Source organism: Schistocerca cancellata, chromosome 1 (assembly GCF_023864275.1).
Source record: "Schistocerca cancellata isolate TAMUIC-IGC-003103 chromosome 1, iqSchCanc2.1, whole genome shotgun sequence".
NCBI lineage: Eukaryota > Metazoa > Arthropoda > Insecta > Orthoptera > Acrididae > Schistocerca > Schistocerca cancellata.
The window spans coordinates 907,304,020-907,327,190 of record NC_064626.1 but is presented as its reverse complement, the minus strand read 5'-3'; positions in this window follow the sequence as shown (position 1 = coordinate 907,327,190).

Sequence of the window (23,171 nt, the reverse complement as noted above, 5' to 3'; positions counted from 1 at the left end):
TACTAGTGTTGAACCGTGTCCACGTCGCGTCGGGAAAAACCCATGCAGCGTGGCGCGGCCTGTGTGGACGTCAAACCTCAACCGCTCTGGCCCGCCCTGCGCAACAACGAACAAGTTCCGCGCCGTGTCGGTAAGGTACATCAGAGGAAGTGGTTCGCTCGTGTGCGGCTCGGTGCAGACGGCGTTTCTCGTTTTCCATTGTTACTGTCGCGCGCGCGTGCACACTGGAATACCGCTGCGCACCTACCTGTACAAATACTATGCTTCATTCTGCGCTGCTCTGCGCCATGCGTTTGTACGCTGAGCTGTTCGACACAGCACGTCCTGTGCGGACGTAGTTTTAGTGTGATGACTTGCCGTGAGGTGCTGGTACTGGTACGGCAACGTAAAATTAAAACAAACGCATCTTTGTGCATTATAGTTGCAGACAGTCAACGTGGGTCTGGACGAGTTGAGCAGGGCTTTTCTGTATAGCTGTTTATAAAATCAACAATGTGCGACATTCAAGTTGTGTACGAGCTGTCACGGCAGCAGAACGTTCCATGGCACAGCAGGGAAGTTTTTTGGTAAATGAACGACGAGAATGGTTTTGAATTGATGCATAATATATTTATTAACTACATTCAAAAATACACATGTAACTGAATAAAATCTTACTATCGAAGTATTCAAATGTGCTTGGAATAAGGGTAGAAGTATCTCATACACAATCTGATCTTAAATTAGACTTAAGGGGCTCCGGAAAGGCTCAAAATCATGAAAAGTTCAATTTTTACTTTTTTGCGTTTTCTGAATCTGCAGACTATTACCTTTTAATAATATATAATTTATTCAATTCCGAAGACTACAACTATTTTTAAATTTTTTTTTTGAAATGTGTTCTACATGGGCGTGACCCACTGTGGCGCTGTTAAACTGCTGTCAAATGGTGTTATTATTAACGTCCGTCTTCATCAGGTACATTTTAGTGATGTGAGATAAAGTATGTGTTGTGGCTAACCTGTGATGGTTCAATATATATCGCTGGTGTGATTGTCGATTGTTTCATGTTTATTTACTCTGTCGTTATCTCGAAAATATTCGTAATTAATTCTGTTTCTTGAGTCTCTGTTTTGTTGAAGTATAATAGTGAGTAAAAGTAAAGTTATTAGAAATCCTCTGAAGGCTTTTAAGAAAAGGAGAAATGTTGGAAAGCCAAAGGTATGTGTTATTACTGTAAATAATAACATTCTAACATGGTACGAGCGATGCTTGCTTTAGACAAGGAACGCCTTCGGGCTGCAGACAGGGCTGTAAAGAGTCTAGAAATACAAGCAAGAGTAAACAGGAGGAGGAACAAGAGGAAGCTGGAGGAGGAGTTTGCAGAGGATGAAGATAATCCATCCCATGGACCTGGAATGCACTAAAAAGTTAATCCAATCTTTGTCGTTCGATTACCAAAACTTTTATTTTCTCATACTAATTACATGTTTTCTAAGGATCTTCCAAACATATTTGTTTCAAACTTTCACTAAATGTTACACAGTACCTTCTGCATAATTTAACACAGCCTTTTTTCCAAAAAACTGTATATTTTTGAATATATAAATAAAAAATTGCAAAAAAATGTTGTGAATTTTCATTACAATTGAAAAAAAATCTTCTTTAATAACTGAACTAAAATTTTGTAAAATCCCTGTGTTAAGTTTTAGCCCATATTCCAATAAATAATCTGTAAAAAGTTCAACTTCCTACCTCAAATACTTTGTGAGGAAAGATGTAATTTATAAGCGTTATTTTAACATTGCAAGTATAGGGCGTTCCGGAGCCCCTTAGTGGCTTTTGATATGCAGTCTAACATTGAAAGGTTAAACATTCTCGAGGTGCAAACTGACTTCTACGTAAATTAAATACCTTAAGACGCTGTCTCACTATGAAGTTAAATGGGCAACTATGATTGTCTGTGAAAACAGTGGGAAGCAACTAAATGGATACAATGCGCAACTTAGAGATCATAATGCATCGAACAGACTGTAGCTGCAATCAAGTCATTAGCAAATGCAACCCTGAATATAGATTCTAAACTGGAAGCTTATTGAGCATTGGTCGTTCAATAATTTCGCTATACCCTAATTTCTGCTGTTACGGTCTCCGTGTTACCTGTTGAGATGCCAAAGCGTGAAATGACTGCAAGTTGTGAAGTATTACGCCAGCTACGGGGGTTGTCATGGAGGCAGAAATGTTTTTCAGGAGGCGTAAATGTCCTCTCGACACCCATTTTACCGTCTCCAGCCAATGGTGGTGTTCGTTGCAAGTTCTAACATTTACTTTCCTACTTACCACCAGTCCTCTCGGCTACGACTATATTCCGTCTCCCTCTGACTATCTTTATCGCTCTCTATCCAACATTTTGTTGGTGTTAATAAATGAGAAGCTCGCATTTCGAGTGGAAAAATCCCAAGATTCTGGTTTTCTTTTCAAGCAGTTCAAACTGGAAAATTTTTATGTTTTGGGGGTAACATGCTCTCTCAAGAGGCGTCAAATTTACAAGCCTGATAGTCTTCCGGCTTGGTCATTTTCTGGGAAAGCGAGCTTTACTTCACACCGGAGTGGTTCCGCTAATCCACCCACGCGCGCATTGTGGCCGATGGCGCTGGGATGGCCTGGCCGGCCTTAAGCTTCCGATTTGAGAACAGGGAACGTAAGCGTCTGCGGCCATACGGCCGCGCTCGGCTCCCGAAATGAATTCACAAGTTACTACTAATTGGAACTTTAAGTGAAATAAATGAATAGTACTACTCTGTACTGTAAATCTGACTTCCTATTACGTGAGATTAAATACACTACAGGTCACTAAAATTGCTACACCAAGAAAAAATGCAGATGATAAACGGGTATTCATTGCACAAACATATTATACTAGAAGTGACATGTGATTACATTTTCACGCAATTTGGGTGCATAGATCCTGAGAAATCAGTACCCAGAACAACCACCTCTGGCCATAATAACGGCCTTGATACACCTGGGCATTGAGTCAAACAGAGCTTGGATGGTGTGTACAGGTACAGCTGCTCATACAGCTTCAACACTATACCACAGTTCATCAAGAGTAGTGACTGGCGTATTGTGACGAGCCAGTTGCTCGGCCACCATTGACCAGACGTTTTCAATTGGTGAGAGATCTGGAGAATGTGCTGGCCAGGGCAGCAGTCGAACATTTTCTGTATCCAGAAAGGCCCGTACAGGACCTGCAACATGCGGCCGTGCGTTATCCTGCTGAAATGTAGGGTTGCGCAGGGATCGAATGAAGGGTAGAGCCACGGGTCGTAACACATCTGAAATGTAACGTCCACTGTTCAAAGTGCCGTCAGTGCGAACAAGAGGTGACCGAGACTTGTAACCAATGGCACCTCATACCATCACGCCGGGTGATACGCCAGTATGGCGATGACTAATACACGCCTCCAATGTGCGTTCACCGCGATGTCGCCAAACACGCATGCGACCATCATCATGCTGTAAACATAACCTGGAGTCATCCGAGAAAATGACTTTTTGCCATTCTTGCACCCACGTTCGCCGTTCCTGTCTGTGATGCAGCGTCAAGGGTAACCGCGGCCATGGTCTCCGAGGTGATAGTCCATGCTGCTGCAAACGTCGTCGAACTGTTCGTGCAGATGGCAGTTGTCTTGCAAATATCACCATCTGTTGACTCAGGGATCGAGATGTGGCTGCACGATCCGTTACAGCCATGCGGATAAGATGCCTGTCATATCGACTGCTAGTGATACGAGGCCGTTGGGATCAAGCACGGCGTTCCGTATTACCCTCCTGAACCCATCGGCTCAATATTCTGCTAACAGTTATTGGATCTCGACCAACGCGAGCAGCAATGTCGCGATACGATAAACCGCAATCGCGATAGGCTACAATCCGATCTCTATCAAAGTCGGAAACGTGATGGTACGCATTTCTCCTCCGTACACGAGGGATCACAACAACGTATCACCAGGCAACGTCGGCCAACTGTGTTTGTGTATGAGAAATCGGTTGGAAACTTTCCTCATGTAAGCACGTTGTAGGTGTCGACACCGGCGCCAACCTTGTGTGAATGCTCTGAAAAGCTAATCATTTGCATATCACCCCTCATCTTCTTCCTATCGGTTAAATTTCACGTCTGTAGCACGTCATCTTCGTGCTGCAGCAATTGTAATGGCCAGTAGTGTATCAATTTCGCATGACTTCATGGCGCTGGGGCAGAATAACATTCTCTGGTTGGCACATTATAAGGAATTTATATGTGCAGTTACTGTTAGAAATAATCGTGACTCCACAGTACATCTTTCTAAAAGTTCTGCGAAACGATTGTAAAACGGAATCTTACTGTAGTTCCAGGCTGTCGTGGATGCAGATGGCGTCACATTGAGCAACGTTTGTAACCTGGAACATGGTACGCAATCAACAAACATTATCCTTTCATGTGTAAATTAAAATCTATTTCTTTCAGTGGGTTATTTGTTGTTTGTATTCTGCACGTCCTTACAAACTTTTCTACAAAGTTTCATTGTCCGACAAAACCCTCGTTTCCTATGGAGAATCTCTCAAGTAGCGGAAGTTTAATTGTAACAAGCTAGTAAATCTGGAATCATCGGAATCGATATCCGCAGTCGATGAGATTTATTTGCATATGTTTCTGTTGACGTCTGTCTTTAGAAGGAAGGCAAGATGCTTACAGTTGAACGACACGTCAACATGGAGGTGACGGGATGGATCACCACCTAGGACGGCCTGACTGAGGTAAGACTTTGTCACGGGCACCTCTCCGACATTCAGCTGAGGTGACGCAAGGAAATCACGCGACACACGAATCACTGTGGCGCGGCCCGACGGCGTTCTGAGACCCGCCCCCTCCGAAATACGAGTCCAGCGTCTCAACCGCTGCGCCATCCAGCTCGGTACACCGTCCGGCACCTGAAGTCCTGCCGCGCTGGAGAACTGGAATGACGAAGTACATTCCACTAGCTTGTTGCTTTTGTAATCTTCTTATACGGACGGGGCGAGCAGTGGCCTCGTTGCATGAGGAAAACATCTCTCCTACCTCAACGGAGACACGTTTGACGTTGCGCAAAAGAATAGTGAATATCGAATGCTGATGGCCTTGGCTCACTTTCGCCGCCTAGCACCTACACAACACTTCCCCGCGCACAGGCGAAATAGGCGACGATTGCTTATGGAAATCCTCGGCTGTCGCTGTTCATTCCGGGGTACCGTAATTCGCTCGCTGGCACACGGCGCGGCCTCTCGGCCAATTAGTCGTGCCTTATTGAATACCGGCCGTTCTTCATGCATTTCACTTGTAAATGCTATTCAAGATCTCATAATTCCTGAATGTACAGCCTGCAGCCGCCGCAGACTTACTGGAGGCAGCGCAATGTGCGCTATGACAGTGTGATTTGCAGCTATTAAATTGTGTCTTGCTCAGACGACAGTGAAGCACTAAGTTCCCTCTACAGCAGTACTTTGTCACAGGGAAAAAGCCGCGACCCACCGATGTGACTTACTGATACATTTAAAGGCTGCGCCCTACAGAGCGATGCGAGCTATAATCAAGCTTTCAAAAGTTAATTAAAGCTGTTCGTTGAGTTCCTTGATGTAAGGAAAGAGCGTTCTGAAGTGGATCGTTGCAGGGTAATAGCTGCGGTTACTTATTCCGATTGTCTCTACTATTCCGTTGCACTAAGAATGCCTATAAATAAGCGCAAATACGTGTATTACGAAATAAGTATCGTGTTTAGTACAATTTTCGTACGAAATATTCAGACCACAACCTTTCTCAAGAAAACCAATCCACTGCTAACAGACTTTATGAAAACCAGGAAGGACAAAAAAAAATCTTGGGAAGACGATATAATCCATGTGAGTCAATGCAGACGACAACACTACATGTAATGAAATCGACACTCAAAAGACCGCTTTTAAAAATATCGAGCTACCGCCATCAGACTACAGAGCAGCAAAACGTCAATGGGAAGAAAAATGTCAATTATTGAAATGTAGTAAAGGAAGGTATTATGAACGAATACTGCCAAACATTTCCTCGATGTCATCGCTGAGATTACTTATAAGTTTAATAATCCGCATGAGGTTTAATCACAGATCATTTCCCAGTTACCTTCACAGATACAAACACGAAATAATCCTTTCTATGAATGTGACGGAATTGCACCGGGAGATATAAATCACATTTTCTTCGCATGTAGCCTGTATGCCAGTGGTTCCCAACCTCGGGATCCGGGATTGTTGCCCCCTCAAGCCTAAAATGTAATATTTCGGGGAGGGCTGGGGTGAAGTGTTCAGCAGTGTTTCGTTCATAAAAATAAATTATTTTTAAAATATCATTGCACTTAATAATACTTGGTAAGACTGTAATACTGATTAAAAATACTAAAAGACACAAAAACACAAAATAAAAAAATAAAATAAAATAATTGGATTATTTATTCAAGAGAAAGGCCACAAATTGAGCAAGTCAATAAAGCATTGATCCACCTCTGGCCTTTATGCAAGCAGTAATTCGGATTGGTATTTATTGATAGAGTTGTTGGATGTCCCCCTTAGAGATACCGTGACACATTCTGTCCAACTGGCGCTTAGCTAGTCAAAAATACGAACGGGTTGGAAAGTCCTGCCCGTAATGCCCCAAACGCTCAATTGGGGAAAGGCCTGGTAACCTTGCTGGCCAAGGTAGGCTTGGGCAAGAAGCAGCAAAAACTCTCGTCACGTGCACGAGGGCATTATTTTGCTGAAATGTAAGCCCAGGATGGCTTACCATGAAGGACAATGAAAGTGGGAGTAGAATATCGTTGACGTACCGCTGTGCTGTGGCCATGCGCCGGCCACAGTCATATTGGTATCCTAGCGTATCCCTCCTCTTCAGCTACATCATGCCCGCCCGCACACGGCGAGATGTTTTACTGCTTGTCTTCGTCCTTGGCAAACCCCACCTTGGCCAACAAAGCGATGGATCTCTCTCCATTGAATAGGTCTGGAACACCACGGGCAGCGTCCCTCCAACCAGCTCGGGAGTTTGACGATCTAACGTGCCAATTGGACAGAATATGACACGATGTCCCTCAGGAGGACGTCCAATAGCTCTGTAAATAAATGCCAAATCGAATAATTGCTCACACAAGGGCCAGAGGTGGATCCATGCTTTACTGAATTGCTCAGTTTGTGAAGCTCTTTCTCTTGAATAAATCGCTCGTTTTTCTGAGATTGTAATAATTTATCCGAGTGCACACGCACATCACATCTACCGATTTCCGTCCCATTCTGAAAATTCCTTCACGATGTGAGTTTCTTTTTGTTTTAGAGTGTAATTAACCAATAATTACTTTTTCAGATATTATCATTAACCTTTGAGAAAGTATGGTGGAGGCTACAGCCCGTGAAATGAATGTGTGAACAACATCTTCTTCACGTAGTTCAAGGACTACACATATACTTTGTACCATGCATCAATGGCCATAGAAATGAGATATATGTATCAAATATGCTTATCTCATGGAAGCTTCTTCTCCGAGTTGTAATTCCTGATATAGATCAGACATTATTTCATTATTCACGTCCAAGAAATAAACAGTAGCCGTAAGTGTAGCACACACGTTTTATTTAGTTGGGTTGATTTTAAAGGGTGTCTGTGAAGCAAGTGTCGCTTTGGAAAGTATTGGTGTAAAGGGAACGTTTTGTAACAGGTGTCTACGCTCAATAGGGAGAGCTAGCTTTCTTCTCTGAGAGGGAGCTGTAGATGGCACTCGCTATACACTGAGAATTGCGTCATCGTTCTTTAAAAAAGGTTGCCGTAAATAAGCGGTACGAAAAGTCTTATTGACTCATTATTAATTCGTAGTTCAATAAAGAACCTACAAAAGCTAAATATCAATTATCTTTAGTTATTTGAAAAATCAAACTGATCCAAGAAAATTCATTTTCATTCTAAAATTTAGTAAGGCACCAATGTTGACAGTAGGAGGACGGAATGTACCAGCTACTATCTGATTGCAGTCTCAAGAGTAATGGTCTCAGAAAAGTTGGGAACCACTGCTGTATGCAATCTAGCAAAGTGACATTTTGGTATATTTAATCAAATATTGAAATAACCTTTAGTGCTGCTGTGATGGAGCAACGACGAGAGATATAAATCACATTTTCTTCGCTTGTAGGCGGTACTCAAACCAGCTAACATACTTTTCTACGGTTAAGTAGATAAGCCACAGCTGCAAAATACTAACACGAATTCTTTACAGCCGAATGGAAAAACTAGTAGAAGCCGACCTCGGGGAAGATCAGTTTGGATTCCGTAGAAATACTGCAACACGTGAGGGAGTACTGACCTTACGACTTATCTTAGAAGAAAGATTAAGGAAAGGCAAACCTACGTTTCTAGCATTTGTAGACTTAGAGAAAGCTTTTGACAATGTTGACTGGAATACTCTCTTTCAAATTCTAAAGGTGGCAGGGGTAAAATACAGGGAGCGAAAGGCTATTTACAATTTGTACAGAAACCAGATGGCAGTTATAAGAGTCGAGGGACATGAAAGGGAAGCAGTGGTTGGGAAGGGAGTAAGACAGGGTTGTACCCTCTCCCCGATGTTATTCAATCTGTATATTGAGCAAGCAGTAAAGGAAACAAAAGAAAAATTCGGGGTAGGTGTTAAAATCCATGGAGAAGAAATAAAAACTTTGAGGTTCGCCGATGACATTGTAATTCTGTCAGAGACAGCAAAGGACTTGGAAGAGCAGTTGAACGGAATGGATGGTGTCTTGAAGGGAGGATATAAGATGAACATCAACAAAAACAAAACGAGAATAATGGAATGTAGTCGAATTAAGTCGGGTGATGTTGAGGGTATTAGATTAGGAAATGAGACACTTAAAGTAGTAAAGGAGTTTTGCTATTTGGGGAGCAAAATAACTGATGATGGTCGAAGTAGAGAGGATATAAAATGTAGACTGGCAATGGCAAGAGAAATTTGTTAACATCGAGTATAGATTTAAGTGTCAGGAAGTCATTTCTGAAAGTATTTGTATGGAGTGTAGCCATGTATGGAAGTGAAACATGGACGGTAAATAGTTTGGACAAGAAGAGAATAGAAGCTTTCGAAATGCGGTGCTACAGAAGAATGCTGAAGATTAGAGGGGTAGATCACATAACTAATGAGGAAGTATTGAATAGGATTGGGGAGAAGAGAAGTTTGTGGCACAACTTGACCAGAAGAAGGGATCGGTTGGTAGGACATGTTCTGAGGCATCAAGGGATCACCAATTTAGTATTGGAGGGCAGCGTGGAGGGTAAAAATCGCAGGGGGAGACCCAGAGATGAATACACTAAGCAGATTCAGAAGGATGTAGGTTGCAGTAGGTACTGGAAGATGAAGAAGCTTGCACAGGATAGAGTAGCATGGAGAGCTGCATCAAACCAGTCTCAGGACTGAAGACCACAACAACAACAACAAGTAGATATCATCAACTATTAGTCGCAAACACAAGCAGAAATTCTCTTACACCGGAATAATATGATAATATTGAAAGTAATTGAAATATTCGCGAAATATGTATACTTACGTTATAAAGACGTAGAACATTCCTAAAACTCTGAGTTTTTTTATGTGGTTATGTGTAAAAATGAACAGTAACTACTTTTCTGTGTTGAGTAGTGCTTGGTATTTATTTATTTATTTATTTATTGTAAACTACTGGGTGCAGTGTATGTAGCTGACCGCAAACTGTATCTCATGTCAGCACTAATTACAAGATCAGAGCTACGGTGGTTAAACTTAGTACGCAACCAGTTTTAAACAAGAAATGTGGCGCTTGTCATTACAAAACCATATCCGTCAGAAGCGTAATACCTTCTGCCTACGACCTCCGCGTCAGACCAGTACCTTTGGATTGAGCAACAGTTGCAGTGCCATTTTATTTTTAGACTTTACGAAGCCATATGATGTCATCAGACATGAATATCTCAACAGAGCCTTAAAGAAAATGGAATACGGTGGATGTTTTGTGAAATTGATTAAAGGGCTCACTGCAGACGCTTAATCACGAATTCTGATCAATAGACATTTGAGCAGGCCTCTTAAAATGAAGCTTCCAACCCGGCGAAGATGCTAACTTTTGTTGACATTGTATGGTATCGCTACAGAGCACTCCTGAAGGAACATCACGACTACAGCATCTGGTGTGGCCATCATAAACGTCACGAAATGTTGCACAGCGTACGTTGACAACGTAAGTATTACCGTATCATAGTCACAAGATCTCGTTTTGGCGGGCCACATCAGTGGTTTTACCGAGGCCCAAGAGAAAATAGGCCGTGGCGCGTACGTCACAGCACGTGACACAGTACATGCTCCGGCGGAGAGCGAGTAGCCATGTCATGCGAGTTTAATAATGCGTGACTGTGTGTTTAAATGCAAGCAAGTTCTCGACAGCACACGACAAAATTAAATACTGATTTCCCGTGGGCTCTGCGCTGAGCCGAGCGTTTGCGAAGTGTGACGCACAAGCCGGTTCGTTGCTGGGCTCCTATATCTCGCTGGCTCCAGAATTTTACTGTGGCGACGGAGGCTCGGCTAAGTAAAATAAATCATCTGTTACACGTCGATAAAGGCTTAGATGACACAGAACATTGGTATCAACAAAGCAACTGCCACAAATCGCTCGGTGTACACTGGAGGGAACATCAGACAAAATGTCGACACGAAACTGGGCAGGTGTGCTAAACCAAATTTGAGCAAACATCAAATTGTAGTGCGATAGGCAACAGAATTTTTCACAAAAGATGCATCCGTTCCAAATCGAGGTGATAAGTAAACTAGGTTACTTAACACAGATCCATCCAGCGTAGCAGCTAACATCCGACGAGTGGTGTGCTGATTTTTCATGAGGGAAAATATTTCCAAAGTGCATTAGATACCATAACTTTGCCGCTTATCGCGAGTAGTCGCCTTGCCGTTGGCTAACAGTGCGCGACTCACGGCTGTAATATGCATAGTGTATGTACGATTGTAGGGTGTAGACGTATGGTCGACGACGTATGGAAGTTTGGTTCTGGTCGTGAGTCGTGCACGGATAACCAAACGGTAAGGTGACCGCTCGCGATAAGCGGGAAATCCGGATTCGAGTCCGAGTCCGACACAAATTACCATTTTCGTCATTCCATTCCACAGCTGATAATCTCTTTATTTGCAACTGCGAATACATTTAAAGTACTCTGAAATAGTCATGGGGGTTCAAATCAAATGGCTCTAAGCACTATGGGGCTTAACATCTGAGGTCATCAGTCCCTACAGTTAGAACTACTTAAACCTAACTAACCTAAGGACAACGCACACATCCATGCCAGAGGCAGGATTCGAACCTGCGACCGTAGCAGCAGCGCGGTTCCAGACTGAAGCGCCTAGAATCGCTCGGCCACATATTGAATGGGTGGATACGAATTCTATATGATACTGTGATTATGAATAACCAGTGATGAAATTCTGGTCGCAATGGTTCAGAATTTTCAGGTAGTACTACTTGAAAACGTTGTACAAGGCGAACTCGGATCAGTGCTACGATATTAAGTAATAACTGTGTATTGCTGGCTTTCGAGAGAAGTATCTTTATATCCCGCTGAATAAATTTTTCTTCCTTCGAAATGTTCATAGTGTGGATGAAATGCTTAATGCCATTTCGCTTTTGAAAAACTGAAACAAAAAACTAGATGAGTCTCATTACTCGCAATAAATCCGTGTTTGGAGATGCTATGGTGACCCTGTTTATATCTACAGTACAGTTGAAGTAAGGATACAAAATACTGAATGCAGTGGCTTACCAAACTGTCTTCTTCGTTGTCAACACACAAACACACAAACTCACACATACACATTGTCTATGTTGCAAAAATAATTAAGGTGCCATTACCTCCTCCAGCATTTCACAAAATATTTAGAATACATCTGATCAAATGTATCTGGACACCTATTAGTGGACATTAAAATGCAGTGTGGCGGTTTGAATTCTACTGGAGACACTTTCAGTAAGGCCCCGGAATGTCTACCCAGGAATGACAGCCCATTCCTCCTTAAGATCCGAAACCAGAGAGAATAGAGATGTTGGACGTTGCGGTCTGGAGCTAGGTCAACGTTCTAAATCATCACAAAGGTGTTGTACTAGATACAGTTCGGTACTCTGGATAGACCAGCTCATTTCAGGAATATCATTGTTCATAATCCGTTGCGTCACTAATATTGTTTTATGACAGGGTGCATTGTCATGCTGACACAATAGGTCATCGTCTTTGAACCATTGCACTATTGCAAGCTGTACACACTGCTGTAAAATGTAATCATATCGTTCCACACTTCGCGTTCCCTTAAGCGCAATAAGAAGACTCCATCCTAACCACGAAAAATACCCCCAAACTGTAACACCACTTCCTCCGTACTTCACTCTTGGCACTACACGCGATGTCAGGTAAGATTCAAGGGGCGTTCTCCAATCTCAAACTGTCCCACGAGGGAATAACGCGATTCGCCTCTTCAAATCACTCAGTTCCAGTCGTCCACTGCCCATCACCTCAAGCGCCGCTTAGCGCTGACTACAGACAAGTGTGGCTTGTGAGAAGCTGTACCCCATTCTTTGGAACTCCCTACGCACAGTTATCGTGCTATTTGGACACTAACTGTCCAAATAGCGAGTCATTCCTTCCACTGGCTTCATGCGACTTTTTACAAACACCCTCCCCAATGCTCGACGATTCCTATCCATCAGTGCATGAAGTCTGCCTAGTCTGCCTAGTTTATGTGAGGTCATTTCTTCCCGTTTGAACTTCACAGTCACATCAACAGTCGACTTGAAACGTCCCTGATGAGTTTATTTCTCCGGTTGCATCCCATTAAAAAAAATTCTGCGAGCACTGATGATACCACCTTTAGCTGCGTATCGTCAGAAGTCCTTTACTTAATACTAACGGTTTCGGTGCTGCGCCACACCGTCATCAAGCTTTCAACTGGCAAAAATTGGAATAAAGCCAACTATCCGTACTGCCATTGATCCATTTTTTGCCAATCGATGGTCTGGTGACAATGTCGTGTAGTATTAAATAAAGAAATTTTAAAGACACTCGGCTGAAGGTGGCACTACAATTCGCAGAGAAGATGGATTCCTGTAAGATCCATTCTATTGTGACTGCTTCTCTAGCGACAGACACAGTTCTCCCCGCTTCTTTTCATAGTGACGAGTTCGCCTCTCGTAACGTCTAGTGCTGTATTACATAGGTCGTTCGGATAATTTTGATGAAATAGTGCAGTTTCTCTCAGAGGAACTGTGCGAGATGAGACTGGTAGTTCGTATAAACCGAATAGCAAAATGATTCAGGCTGTTAAGACGCCGGTAGTAACCCTATTCCATGCGAGTACACCATATTAGGCGGGTTTTCATATAATTTTGTCGTATCTAGTAGTTAGTGGTCGTTTTCAAGTATAAAAACGAGTACAAGTAAATGACTCTGCATTTCAGTTATTTATTTTTTACTAGCAAGTCAGACCAGCTGCACTTAGTGTAAACCGTGGGTTGTATTACCGTCGCAATTCCTGGCTACAGTACAGCACCCAGCACGGATGCGTATAAAGGACGGAACACCCGTAAACCTGTTTTAAGAGATTGTCCCCGCGATAGTCGGCTTCGCTGTAGCGGGAAGCATTCGCACCACTTATTGTTTATCGCTCGTGCAGAAGCGCTAAACCTACAGGATCGGCCGATGGAAGAGGCCCGCCATTAGCGTGGCAGCTGGGCGGGTCAGACTCCGTGCGGCCTTCCCGCAGCTGGCTCAGTTATCGTCGGGGCTAATTGCGGTCGGAGAATTTAAAAGGCGTGCTCTTTACCTCGTGAAATATGGCTGGCTTCCAGCCGGGCTGTTAGCTCCGGTAGTCAGCTGCCATAAAGGTTAGCTGCAGCGCGGGGGACGTCACACAGGGGCAGCCACATCGCAAATGCCTGCCACACCTGGACACTCGGCATCTGAGAGTACTCGTACCTGCAAATAAACCGCAAGAAGTCCCCCTCATCTGATCGGTACTTTATTTGTATAAGACGTACTCACAGCACTAAAGAACACGTGTAATAAAATATGTCGATGAATTAATATCTTATTTCCCTGTAGAACGCATCAATAAGCAGGCTTAGCGTATCATATTAAGCTGTAAACTTTGATCAGACTCTATAAAGTAGACTGAAGACTACGTTAAAAGATTGAGCGAAATATTTATGTATACTTTCTGGCATATAATTCGAGTCCTCAGCACTGCTTTCTCAAATCCATGCCTCCCGTAGTAGATGTACTTTTTGCTCAATGGATCCACAGTGGGAAGATTCCTAAGGGCGTATATATACTGCAAGAGAAAAATTAACCGAATGGGACGGAATCCGGAAGGAGTGATGTACCTGTACAGACAAATACATCATTACAATTTCAGAAGAACTGGATGAGTTATTCAAGAGAAAGAGATTCACCAATTGAGCAAGTCAATAACGCGTTGGTCCATCTCTGGTCCTTATGGAAGCAGTTATTGGACTTGGTTTTGAATGACAGAGTTGGTGGGTCTCCTCATGCGGGATATCGTGCCAAATTCTGTCTAATTGGCCCCTTAAATCGTCAAAGTCCCGATCTGGTTGAAGGGCCCTGCCCATAATGCTCTAAACGTTCTCAACTGGGGGAGAGATCCAGAGACCGTGTTGGGCAATGTGGAGTCTGGCAAGTAAGAACATGCTGGGCGGCATTACATTGCTGCAGTCATGGACTGTGCCGCTGGTCCTGGCGGAAGTTCGAGTCCTCCCTCGGGCATGGATGTGTGTGTTTGTACTTAGGATAATTTAGGTTAAGTAGTGTGTAAGCTTAGGGACTGATGACCTTAGCAGTTAAGTCCCATTAGATTTCACACACATTTGAACTTTTTTTTTTTTTTTTTTTTTTTTTGAAGGTAGGCCGAGCACGGCTTCGCATGAAGGACAACAAAAATGGACGTGGAATATTGTCGACGAATCGCAAGGCTGTAAGGCTGATGCTGATAACAACAGAAGGAGTCCTACTATAAAAAGAAATAACACCCCAGACCCACTCCCCATTGTCGATCAGTATGGCGGGCAACAGGTAGGTTGGTATCCTACCGCTGACAGGGGCGTCCCAAGACACGTCTTCCTTGGTCATCGGGGATCATTTCCGACTCATCACTGAAGACAAATCTACTCCAGTCAATAAGATTGCAGTCTGAAGTGTTTGGAGATGCTTCGGACAGGAGCCCTTTGGTAGTCACCCGCGTTACTCTTATAACGCAGGTACGTCGATGATATTCTACGCTCCGTTTTGTTGCCCTTCATGGAAAGCCATCCTGGGCTTACGTTTCAGCAATATAATGCCCGCTCGAACACGACGAGTTTCTACTGCATGTCTTCGTGCTTGACATATTCTTCCTTGGCCGTCGACGTCGCCGGGTCTCCCCCCAATTGAGAACATTTGGAGCATCACGTGCAGGGCCATCCAACCAGCTCGGGATCTGCGCCAGTTAGACAGAATTTGGCACGTTGTCCCTCAGGAGGACATCCAGCAACTCTACTAATCAATGCAATACGAATAACTCCTTGCATAAGGGCCAGAAGTGGACTAATGCGTTATTAAGTTGCTCAATTTGTGGAAAAATTTCACTTGAGTAAATCATCCAGTCTTTCTGAAATTGTAATCATTTGTTTGTCTCAACATGTACGTCATGTCTATGTCCCATTCGTATAATTCTTTCCTGGTGCGTTGTTTCTTTTGTCTTGAGTGTACAACGGAAATGTTACAACATTTGTTAATCTTAAACTTCAAAATGCTTCACAACAGACAATATTTTAGGTTCCCATATCTCAGTCGGTAAAAACGGTTGTCGGATCACTTTGTTGTCCGTTTATCTCTTTGTCTGTCTGTCTATCTATCCGACTGCTAAAAACAAACCTCTTCTCTGGAACGGGTAGAGTATCAAGCTGAAATTTATGTTACATACTAAGGTCTGCCGTCCTTTGGCGGAGTAAAACATTGATGCTTCTAAGTCAATGGAATCAAAATATATTGCCATTTATGTCACATATTTTAGAATCATGAAATTTGGCAAAAAGGAAGGTTTCACATTACAGCCAAAGAAGTAAATCCGAAAACTGTAAATCTGCAATTATACCGCACGACTTTTTGTCGTTTCTTATCTATCTCTCCATCTGTCTGTCTGTCAAGACCGCTTCTCCTTAGGAACGGGTAGACGTTAGGGATCGAAGAAACCGAGCAATTGAACCGATCCGGTTTTTTAATTCTCCATAACCGCTATTTTTCGATACTTCTTTGGCCTCGCTTATAACAAAATTTATCGCCAAGAAAACGTATTATGTCATAGTGCGTAAGAGCTGATTCGCACTTACGGTACATGACGGTAATGGAAATGGAAACCAAAAGCGAAAACTAGAATCATACCATGGGAGCTGCTGAAGTAAATAGAAGAAAGAAATATCGATCTGAAAAGGGACGGATGATTTCCAGCAGTTCTGTGATATAGCTAGAAGTGTTAGTTACATATGAACTACGTTATATAATGATAAAATTTACGTTGAACGAACAAAAAGCCCCCGGACTGAAGTAATCGTTTAGACACAAACAGGGCATCCCAGGAGGAATCGTCAACATGCAAGGATATGACAGAAACGATCACTCTAAGCAAAAATCTCTGGTAAACATGGGTTCTAAAACGTATATATTGTACGAGGTGCATTCAAGTTCTAAAGCCTCCGATTTTTTTTTTTTTCTAATTAACTACTCACCCGAAATCGATGAAACTGGCGTTACTTCTCGACGTAATCGCCCTGCAGACGTACACATTTTTCACAACGCTGACGCCATGATTCCATGGCAGTGGCGAAGGCTTCTTTAGGAGTCTGTTTTGACCACTGGAAAATCGCTGAGGCAATAGCAGCACGGCTGGTGAATGTGCGGCCACGGAGAGCGTCTTTCATTGTTGGAAAAAGCCAAAAGTCACTAGGAGCCAGGTCAGGTGAGTAGGGAGCATGAGGAATCACTTCAAAGTTGTTATCACGAAGAAACTGTTGCGTAACGTTAGCTCGATGTGCGGGTGCGTTGTCTTGGTGAAACAGCACACGCGCAGCCCTTCCCGGACGTTTTTGTTACAGTGCAGGAAGGAATTTGTTCTTCAAAACATTTTCGTAGGATGCACCTGTTACCGTAGTGCCCTTTGGAACGCAATGGGTAAGGATTACGCCCTCGCTGTCCCAGAACATGGACACCATAATTTTTTCAGCACTGGCGGTTACCCGAAATTTTTTTGGTGGCGGTGAATCTGTGTGCTTCCATTGAGTTGACTGGCGCTTTGTTTCTGGATTGAAAAATGGCATCCACGTTCCATCCATTGTCACAACCGACGAAAAGAAAGTCCCATTCGTGCTGCCGTTGCGCGTCAACATCGCTTGGCAACATGCCACACGGGCAGCCGTGTGGTCGTCCGTCAGCATTCGTGGCACCTACCTGGATGACACTTTTCGGATTTTCAGGTCGTCATGCAGGATTGTGTGCACAGAACCCACAGAAATGCCAACTCTGGAGGCGATCTGTTCAACAGTCATTCGGCGATCCCCCAAAACAATTCTCTCCACTTTCTCGATCATGTCGTCAGACCGGCTTGTGCTAGCCCGAGGTTGTTTCGGTTTGTTGTCACACGATGTTCTTCCTTCATTAAACTGTTTGCTATCGTTTCTTCATGTTAGAGATACAATCACAAGTCCACACAGCACTACTAAATACGACCATCACCTACCACGCTTCAACTCGGAATGATCAGACTGCGCAGATACCAAGACTGTGCCACGACAAGACCAAAGACTGTTTAACAGTAACGTAGCTTGCTCTCTATCCGACGTGCATATCTATGACATACAAAAAGCAAAATGACATGACGATCTTATAATCTTACGAGCTATGAGCACTTGTTCATCTTCGCTACTTCGAAAAATATCGATTCTACTGAAGAAGTGCTCATCGATCTTCAGGTATGCATTTTGGAGTCCATGTTTACTAAACGTCTCTCTTCGAATTATATTTGATATCATTTCCCTGAATATTGACCATTCGTCCTGGATACCATGCAAAGGAATTGTATCATACACGGATAAGGCTGACTGTCAAAGTGCTGTCCAGCAATTACTTTACATCAGGTATGGGCAACGTCTGCTGATCCGCGGGGCTGCTTCACAATCTTATTTAAGCTCACATGTCGCTTCGACACGTGACGCGACAGTAATGGTCCTAGTACTTGATTTCAAAACTACAGCGTCCGTGACCTTAATGTTTACTGGATAGCGCACCGATATGAATGGCATCCGCTTCCCAACCCGTCACGCCAACTAATTACTCCTCAATATATTCGTCTTTGAGACTACATTCATTTTATGTTTAACACGTCTTCAGAGATTTACATTTATTTGCACGTCTTGAACATTGTTTCTTTACTTACTATGTTTTACGATAAATGCCCTAAAATACCCGTTGCAACACCACTAGTACGAAACAACGTCCATGACACGGAAGTAAATGTAAACACATGAAGAGGGCATGCCTGGCATCTTGAAATGTCATCACGAAAAAATAAACGCCTATGAAAGCAAATTGTTGCAGTTCCAATCGAGAAGCAATTAGGAATAACGTTGCAGTTTTTGGCTGCAGTAGGTCTTTCGTGTGTAAAATATAGTGTATTAGTATCTACGAAAATTATCAGCAAGAATTTTTTAAATATTTTTCCAAAAGTACTCTTAATGACTTCGTGGAAATGCAGGACTATGCATCCCGGACGGAATGCAATGCCAGCGCCTCGCACGCTCTCCCAGGAATTTCTTTACTTCGTACTGCAACCAATCGTGGACTAGACGCAGGCAGCGAGCCACCGGTTGCCCTCCCGTGCCTTACACGTTCATCTAGATCTGTTTCCCGCAGCTGTACTCGAGGTTTGAAATTCGAGGGTAACATTATGACGCGGTTGTCATGAAAAATATCCTTACACCGCGGATCTTAAGGGAGCACTAAAACTTGTCAACAACAGCGCATTGCCAGAAAAGCAATTTTTTCATCACTTTTTCATGACTTTTGAACATGAATATCTGCCAACTGCGGAACAGACAGCTCCAGGATGAAGACGGGTGTATGGTGCTACGTATATAAGAGGCACTCAAATGGAAACGAGACAGATGGAAAAAAGTAATTAAACTATTTATCGTTTTGAAAAGTAATGACTCGTAACTGTTAATATGTTTATCCCATTGTGAGACAATACGGCCAATGCCTTCAGGGAAAAATAATTGTGGTTGCCTACAGAACCATGATTGTACCCTGGCGTGCATCTCTTCGTCCGAAGCAAATCGAGGATCACGAATCTCTTTCTTCAGGGTCCCAAAAATATAGAAATCGCATGGGGAGATATCGGGAGTGTATGAAGAATTTGTGAAGACTTCCCAGCGAAATTTCAGCAGAGTAGTAGAAACAACCCTGACAACACATGGGCGGGCATTTTCCTGCAACTGACTGGGTGTTTGGACTTTATGGCGCGCTACAACTTTTGTAAAGCGCCCGAGTACACTGTGCGTTAATTGACTGTATTATTATGTTGCAAGATAATGACCTCCGACATGTTATCAACGTTGTCTACGCTGTAGAAGTTTAGTTGGAAAGCCCTTACTCATCGTCCATACAGTCTCGATCGCTCGCCATGCTTAGGCAACCGCAAAAATTTTTCCGTGAAGGCATTAACGGTCTTATCTCACAGTGGGATTAACGTATTAACAGTTACGAAATTACAGTGAAATCCAGACCATTAGCTGCTTATAGACGTTGATAAATATTAACGGGGACTTGAAAATGTGTACCCCGACCCGGACTCGAACCAGGGTCTCCTGCTTGCATGGTAGACGCTCTATCCGACTTTAGTTTCTGAAGGCAGTATATACTTAATGAAATTACAATGTAATCGAGACCTTTTTTTTACGGAGCGGAGGCGTGAAAGAGAAGGCGGGGACGGCAGAGTGGGCAGCACTCGAGGCCTGGCCACAGTGTCCCCCTCGCCCGTCAAGGTATCAGGGATAGTGAGGGGAAATAAACTGTGGGAATTTTTTGTATTTTTTATTATTTTTTCAATATACTTGTAATTTATATTTCCTGTATATCACACCGAAAATAAATGTACCTAGCAGCACATCGTGCGCAGAGTAAACAAAACAAATATCTAGGTACTTTGCTACACCGAGATAATATACAGGGTGTTTCAAAAATGACCGGTATATTTGAAACGCCAATAAAAACTAAACGAGCAGCGATAGAAATACACCGTTTGTTGCAATATGCTTGGGACAACAGTACATTTTCAGGCGGACAAACTTTCGAAATTACAGTAGTTACAATTTTCAACAACAGATGGCGCTGCAAGTGATGTGAAAGATATAGAAGACAACGCAGTCTGTGGGTGCGCCATTCTGTACGTCGTCTTTCTGCTGTAAGCGTGTGCTGTTCACAACGTGCAAGTGTGCTGTAGACAACATGGTTTATTCCTTAGAGCAGAGGATTTTTCTGGTGTTGGAATTCCACCGCCTAGAACACAGTGTTGTTGCAACAAGACGAAGTTTTCAACGGAGGTTTAATGTAACCAAAGGACCGAAAAGCGATACAATAAAGGATCTGTTTGAAAAATTTCAACGGACTGGCAACGTGACGGATGAACGTGCTGGAAAGGTAGGGCGACCGCGTACGGCAACCACAGAGGGCAACGCGCAGCTAGTGCAGCAGGTGATCAAACAGCGGCCTCGGGTTTCCGTTCGCCGTGTTGCAGCTGCGGTCCAAATGACGCCAACGTCCACGTATCGTCTCATGCGCCAGAGTTTACACCTCTGTTTATACAAAATTCAAACGTGGCAACCCCTCAGCGCCGCTACCATTGCTGCACGAGAGACATTCGCTAACGATATAGTGCACAGGATTGATGACGGCGATATGCATGTGGGCAGCATTTGGTTTACTGACGAAGCTTATTTTTACCTGGACGGCTTCGTCAATAAACACAACTGGCGAATATGGGGAACCGAAAAGCCCCATGTTGCAGTCCCATCGTCCCTGCATCCTCAAAAAGTACTGGTCTGGGCCGCCATTTCTTCCAAAGGAATCATTGGCCCATTTTTCAGATCCGAAACGATTACTGCATCACGCTATCTGGACATTCTTCGTGAATTTGTGGCGGTACAAACTGCCTTAGACGACACTGCGAACACCTCGTGGTTTATGCAAGATGGTGCCCGGCCACATCGCACGGCCGACGTCTTTAATTTCCTGAATGAATATTTCGATGATCGTGTGATTGCTTTGGGCTATCCGAAACATACAGGAGGCGGCGTGGATTGGCCTCCCTATTTGCCAGACATGAACCCCTGTGACTTCTTTCTGTGGGGACACTTGAAAGACCAGGTGTACCGCCAGAATCCAGAAACAATTGAACAGCTGAAGCAGTACATCTCATCTGCATGTGAAGCCATTCCGCCAGCCACGTTGTCAAAGGTTTCGGGTAATTTCATTCAGAGACTACGCCATATTATTGCTACGCATGGTGAATATGTGGAAAATATCGTACTATAGAGTTTCCCAGACCGCAGCGCCATCTGTTGTTGAAAATTGTAGCTACTGTAATTTCGAAAGTTTGTCTGCCTGAAAATGTACTGTTGTCCCAAGCATATTGCAACAAACGGTGTATTTCTATCGCTGCTCGTTTAGTGTTTATTGCCGTTTCAAATATACCGGTCATTTTTGAAACACCCTGTATATGGGGAAACGAAAAATATGCTTCGTACACGATGCAGAAGGGTGTGTGGCTACTCTCCTTACGCTCAATCATCCAGCTACGTCCTCACGCATGTCATCTGTTATTCCACCGATAATCGGAGAAGTTCTTGTCTGCTCAGTCAATGGGTTCCTACCTGTTGATGATCCAGCTGTGCGGAGCGTCGCGTAGGGCACTACATAAGTAATTGGAATAATATTGTCCATACTTTGGGCTCCGTGCAATCTTGCAATGACGTTCTTGTAGTTAGTTCCAAAAGTCCAGTACATCTTTAGGTTCATCGTGAAATAAGTATTGTACCGCATGCTCACGGACCCACATGACTGAGTTGGTTTTGGAGTGCGGGAAATACTGTCCATCCGGAAATAGTGGAAGCCGGGGTGTGATGTGTCCGGAGTCAGTCGAGGAAAATACTACAAAATCTGTCGCACCAAGCGCCATACGTCTTCTGCCGCGCCACATGTGAGACGGTGCTCGTCCGTGTCCGGTACTCCACAGTCTGCACATAGAAGCGAGTCCGCCATATTTCTCTTGTGGAGGAGTGATCGGGCGATTTGTTTACCGTTGACTGTGATGTACCATGTGGATCGCACGTCTGTATCCAGTGTAACGGCCACACAACCTTCCAACTAACCTGAGGGTTTTTGGCCTCCACGATATTTGGTGGCCGCCGCTGCTGTATGACGCGATATATACCCCGCGCCGACGCCTGTTTCGTCGGTGGTGCTGCGAGACAGACATAACTGTGTTCAATGTAAAAGTAGAAGGGTGGGGTATGTCTTGCGTCGTCAGTCGGGACATAAGGGAGGGCAGAGCTAAGGACTCCAGCAGCAAACCTGTTAAACCTTCCGAGTGGTGGCGCCACAGCTTGATGGGCGAGCTGGCAAACAGGGCCACCGCTCTGTCGTGGATATGGACTAGGCCAAGACCTCCCCTTTCTGGGGGAAGGGTCAGCGACTCATAACTGACTTTGAAGAGCATGCCTGTACTGATGTAATCTCCGAATTCTGCTAATAGACGTCGTACCATCAGTAACGGTATTGGAAGGACACGCACTATGTGTGGAAGGCGCGATGCGAGGTAAAAATTGACGAAGTGTGCCCTTTGAAGAATGTCGAGGGTCCGCAGACGAAGACTGGAGATCTGGATACGATGTGCGATGCAGGGACTTATCTCTGGCACACTCCCCGTGAAACCCACATTTCCAACTTACTGTCCACACACTACATTTGTAGTCCCCCTGCC